Source organism: Oncorhynchus kisutch, linkage group LG4, assembly GCF_002021735.2.
Source record: "Oncorhynchus kisutch isolate 150728-3 linkage group LG4, Okis_V2, whole genome shotgun sequence".
Taxonomy (NCBI): domain Eukaryota; kingdom Metazoa; phylum Chordata; class Actinopteri; order Salmoniformes; family Salmonidae; genus Oncorhynchus; species Oncorhynchus kisutch.
The window spans coordinates 78,214,298-78,220,412 of record NC_034177.2 but is presented as its reverse complement, the minus strand read 5'-3'; positions in this window follow the sequence as shown (position 1 = coordinate 78,220,412).

Sequence of the window (6,115 nt, the reverse complement as noted above, 5' to 3'; positions counted from 1 at the left end):
GCTATTTGACCAAGAATGAGTGTGATGGAGTGGTGTATCAGATGACCTGGCCTCCACAATCACCCGACCTCAACCCAATTCAGATGGTTTGAGATGAGTTGGGCCGCAGAGTGAAGGAAAAGCAGCCAACAAGAGCTCAGCATACGTGGGAATTCCTTCAAGACTGTTGGAAAAGCATTCCAGGTGAAGCTGGTTGAGAGAATGCCAAGAGTGTGCAAAGCTGTCATCAAGGCAAAGGGTGGCTACTTTGAAGAATCTAAAATATATTTTGATATGTTTAACACTTTTTTGGTTACTACATGATTCCATATGAGTTATTTCATAGTTTTGATGTCTTCACTATTATTCTAAAATATAGAAAATAGTAAAAAATAAAGTAAACCCTTGAATGAGTAGGTGTGCCCAAACGTTTGACTGGTGCTGTATGTTTTTTCAACAACAGGTTATGGTAATAATATCAAAGGCTGCACTGAAATCTAACAGTGTGCTGAGAGCTGGCAGCAAGCTGATAGGTCTGCTGTTGGAACCAGTAAAAGCCTCTTTACCACTCTTTGGTAGCAAAATTACTTTGGCTTCCCTCCAGGCCTGAGGATAAAGACATTCCTTTAGGCTCAGACTTCTTAGGGCTAGGCCCCTATCCCTATTTTCTCAATTTCCGCCTGAATGACGTGCCCAAAGTAAACTGCCTGTTGCTCAGGCCCTGAAGCCAGGATATTCATATAATTAGTACCATTGGTAAGAAAACACTTTGAAGCTTGTGGAAATGTTAAAAAATAATGTAGGAGAATTTAACACAATAGATATGGAAGGAGTAAATCCAAAGAAACACCAACCTGATTTAGAATGGCAAGTATAAGGTCATACTGAGAAGTAGCTCCCTGGATGCAATTACTATGGCTTCCACAGGGTGTCAGCAGTCTATGTTCAAGGTTTCAGGCTTGTAAATTTGAAAATGAATAAGAAATATCAGTTTTAGTACAGGGACACAGTCTAGGAAGCCATGAAGACAGGACACACCTGCTAAAATTAGTTTCCTATTGAACATACTTCTTCCTGCAAGAATTATTATAGTTTGATTACATTTTAGGTTATCTGAGGAGTAAATAGACATTTATTTTGACTTGTTGAATCAAAGTTTAGGGGTAGATTTTCGGATTCCTTTCTCTGCATGTTGAACGAGTGGATTACTCAAATCGATGGTGCCAACAAAACAGTATTTTTGGGATATAAAAAATGGTCTTATCTAACAAAACGACACTACATGTTATAGCTGGGACCCTTTGGATGACAAATCAGAGGAAGATTTTCAAAAAGTAAGTGAATATTTAATCACCATTTGTGAATTTATGAAACCTGTGCCGGTGGAAAAAGTTTGATGTGGGGTGCTGTCCTCAAGCAATCGCATGGTATGTTTTTGCAGTAATAACTACTGTAAATCGGACAGTGCAGTTAGATTAACAATAATTTAAGCTTTCAACCGATATAAGACACTTATATGTACCTAAATGTTTAATATCCACAATTTTTATGATTATTTATTTGAATTGCGCGCCCTCCAGTTTCACCAGAAGTTGTCCCACTAGCAGGACGCCTAGGCTTAAGTTAAAGATATGACAGATATGAGAGACTATAGAGTCAGCTACCATCCTCAGTAGCTCTCAATCTAAGTTGTCAATGCCAGGAGGTTTGTCATTATTGATCGATAACAGTAATTTTTCCACCTCTCCCACACTAACTTAAAAAAATTCTAACTTGTAATGCTTTTCTTTCATTCTTTGTTTTTTTTATGGATAAATATGATGGCTCACTGTTCATTGTTGACATTTCCTGCCTAAGTCATTATAAAAAATAATCATCAAATGGTTTTGTGATGAATAAGCCATCTGAATCGATGAAAGATGGAGTTGAATTTGTCTTTCTGGCCATAATTTAAATAAAAAGTACTCCAAAGTTTTTTTCCATCATTCTTTCATCATTGATCTTGGCTTCATAATACAGTTTCTTCTTCCTTTTGTTAAGTTTAGTGTTGTGTCTTTAGTATCCTTAATGTGATGACATGCTAGTTTATCAAATCGATTACCTAACGTTTAATTGATTACGTGATTGAATTAAATCATGCAACAATTAATTAATTAATAAGCTGGGGCACCACGGAGAAGTTTATTTAACGAGTTCCATCATACGAATGAACTCTTAGAGATCTAAAGATCTAATCAGTCATCAATCAGTCATGAATTATTCTTTACCTTCTATCAGTCTCATCTGAATGTCGTAAAATTCTTGGTTATCTGCACGAACCATAGATTCCATAATGAATCAGCAATATACAAATTGGCTTAATTATTTATTTACTACCTAACTAAACTAATCACAGAAATACATTGGTTACTAACACAATGCATTGATAAGTCCCTAGGTGGCTAAGCCGATATGACGGCTTGGTAGACAAAAGGAAAGGGGGGCCTGAGAAAGAGCGGGAAAAACTAAATGGATTCACTACACACAGTCTATAATTATATTCATTGAAATGCTAATCCTTTGTACATGAACGGCCGCTCATTCGAGAATAATTGCAATTGATATAATTACGCCCGTATGTCGTTGTTGTCTCCTTGATCGTCCTGTAGGGTTCATCAGAGTCTGGTTAAATTTACCAGAAGTCATGTCTTTTGTGGTTGTAAGTGGTTAGAAGGATACTTCAGAGTACACATACCATTCTATGTTGTCATAGAATAGATGCTTTGGCGGTTGTTGGTATTCTCGTTCTAGATTTACGTAATTCTTAGCTACAGACTAGTAATTATAACTAGTAATTATAAGTGCCTATGATACCCCCAGGGCACGTCATGACATTAGTCACATAATTGCTCAATATGCAGTAGATCAGCCAGTCAGATATGTAGCCAGACTTATCAGCCACTCAAAAGTAGACCTCTCTGTTTACTTCATATACACTATCAAGCATTTCACACATATTATTTAGATACTGACTGCTAGGACTTGGTGGCCTATAGCAATGCCCTGAAAGAAAAGGCTTTAGATGTGCCAGGTGAACCTGCAACCACAACACTTCAATAACACTTGACATAAGATCTTCTCTAAGCATTACAGGGATATGGCTCTGAATATATAAAGCAACATCTCCCCCAAAAGCATTTCTGTCTCTTATAGATGTTATATCATTGTACTGATACTGCTGTATCATCAAATGAATTATCTGAGTCTCAGAAATGGCAAATATATTAACGTTATCTGATGTTAGCAAGTTATTGATTTGATTAACCTTATTTCTAAGGCTACATATATTATCATGGGCCATTTTCAGCCCCTTCCTGGGTAGTGTATCAGAGATAGACATGATATGTAAAAGAGCAAACAAAGCAAGAAAATAAATATACATTCAGCAATCCATGAATCAATTTGTGTGTGTGTGTGTGTGTGTGTGTGTGTGTGTGTGTGTGTGTGTGTGTGTGTGTGTGTGTGTGTGTGTGTGTGTGTGTGTGTGTGTGTGTGTGTGTGTGTGTGTGTGCTGCAGGGTTTAAGATATGAACCCACAGGCTTGGCTCTTTCATCCCTTCCAGGCTTCTGGGAGGGAAGGTGAACAATGAGCCTGTCATAGCGGATGTAAGCAATGTCCCCACGCGCTCTGGCAGCTTTCATGGATGGGATAAGATCTTTCCTCTTCCGGCACACAGTTTCAGGATAGTCCTTGTTGAGGAAGATATACGTTCCTCTCAAGTTCTTGGCTCTTTCCAGAACAGCTACCTTGTCCTTCAACCTCAAGAACTTGACCACTATCGGCCTGGGCCTGTCACCTGGGCTTATGATGGGTTTTCCAGTCCTGTGGACATGCTCCACCTCAATCTTCCTGTGGTCCATCTTCAATTTCTCAGACATCATTTCACTCACTTTGTCTTCAGATTCCATCCAGGTCTCATGTGGAGATTCTGAAATTCCATCCACAACCATGTTGTTCCGCCTTGATTCTGATTTCGAGTCTGATTTCTCAGTCATTGTTATCATGGATTCACACACAGATCTGATGTCTTCTCTCAATGACTTACAGATTACTGTCATCTTGCCATTCTACTGTTTCAACTCATCGAGCTGACCCGGAAGAACTGCAATCTGTTCTTCAGGTCCTGGACCTCTCTGGTCAGGTCGTCCATTCTTTTATTAGTTGAACTGAGCAGTATTCAGACAAAACACGAAGCTACTGTATATTCTTGTTGTAACACCTGATGGTAGAACTACCTTTGTTTGTTTAAAAGATCCTTCACCTGTGATAGTGAGACACCACTGTCCTCAATGGTGCTACCGCAGGCTTTGGTCTTTGTTTGGGCAGGGCAGGTCACAGGGAAGATTGAACAAAAATAACAGCAGGGATCTAGACAGCCACAAACCTGGGACAATCTGTGATCCCTGCCACAATGGCTAACCACGTCACGGGCTGCGTTCAAGCTCTCAAGAAAACTAGCAGCTAGGCTAGCTCCTACACCAAATAGCTTCTCAGACCCGGCCTTGGTCGGCGGGATCACTGGACTGAGAGTAGCAGGGAGAAGATTCCCGGTGTCTGTGAAGCCCGTCATTTGGTGCAACGCAGACTCAGTAGTGAGCGTTTCCACTACAAAGTAATGTTAGGATATATCAGTTATCCTATAAGAGCTTTTGTGCAGAACACACTACTGTGTTTCAGGTACCAAGCTTATGGTCATGTTGCAGCAGTATGTAGGAGGGAGATTCCTAGATGTGCAGAAGGGCATTGGACAAAGAAATGTGTAGTGTCGGTGAAAGAAGTTAACTATAGGGGTGCCCTTGTTGCTGGGGATCAGAAGTGTCCGGTGCGAGAGAGGCAGGTTGAGGTTGCCAGCGTCAGAGTTGTACAGAAGATGTCGTATACTGAGGCAGTGAAGAAAGTAGAGGAAGATGGGTTGAGGGTGAGGTATCCTAAGAGGCTCCCGGTGAGTAGTAGACCTTTGCCAGTACGAATGAAATGCAATTCAGTAAAGTTGGCTTTTTAGAGTACATTGCCATGGTTATAATCTGTACTGCAGAAATGAAACATTCATCACAAAAATAGATGTTATGGTGGCAGCTGCAGAGAAGTACTTGGGTTTACAAGATTTTACTGCAGAGGAGTTACAGGGTGTGTTGAATGGTAGTGTCCCGTCCTCCCTGGCTGTCGGTCAAAGTAGTGTAACGGGGAGGTGTTTTTTTTATGAATGTAAAGTAGACAGGGTCATTTTCATCATTTTCCCCCTTTTCCCTTTTTTCATCACAGTGTAATCGATTTACACTCCAGTCCAATTGGTGGCGGAAATGCATATTTTTGGTAGAAGAAGGAGGAGGAGGCTCGTGGGAAAATGGCAGAAGTGGATGCTGAGTTCAAATCAAGCAGCGGGTCAAGTAAATTTAGTGAAGATGAATGTTCTGAATGGACAGTAGTATTGAAAACTGGAACAAAACTGGAACAATACAAAAGGAAATAGAGTGGAGTGTGTGACTGATATTTTGATTCATTATATTTCTGAAGAACAGGGGAAGATTGCAGTGGGCCTCAAAAGAATGCGGACAACAGAAGTTTTGTGTTTTGAACTTCGGAGTAGAGCACGTGTCAAAGGAGTAATCTCAGGGGTGATGACGGATGTTCAGGTTGAATACATGAAGAGAATTCCTGCCATGGTTGGTGCCCAGTGTCTGACCTGCTGGGTGAATGAAGAAAAAGAAGAAAGTCTGTCAGTCTTGTTGTTTTTTGATAAAGAGCAAATACCTACTCATGTGAAACTTGGTTATGTAAGATACGTCGTAAGAGTTTTCGTCCCCAAACCACTGCAGTGTAAGAATTGTAAAAGGATTTCGCCATGTTTCAAGTGTGTGCAGACGAACAGAGTATACTGAAGAACGATGTGTAGAACGACAACAGTGTTGCAATTCTGTTGGGGATCATGATTCTGAGCTCCTGGAATGCCCTGTAAGGGTGAAGGAGATTAAAGTGGCAAAAGTTAGAGCAGTCTAGCGAATCTCCTATGCAGGGGCGAAAAAAAATATTGAGAAAACAAGTGATGGTAGTGAAGATATGGTAGTGGATACACCACAGCCTGTAGTAAATGTTTGC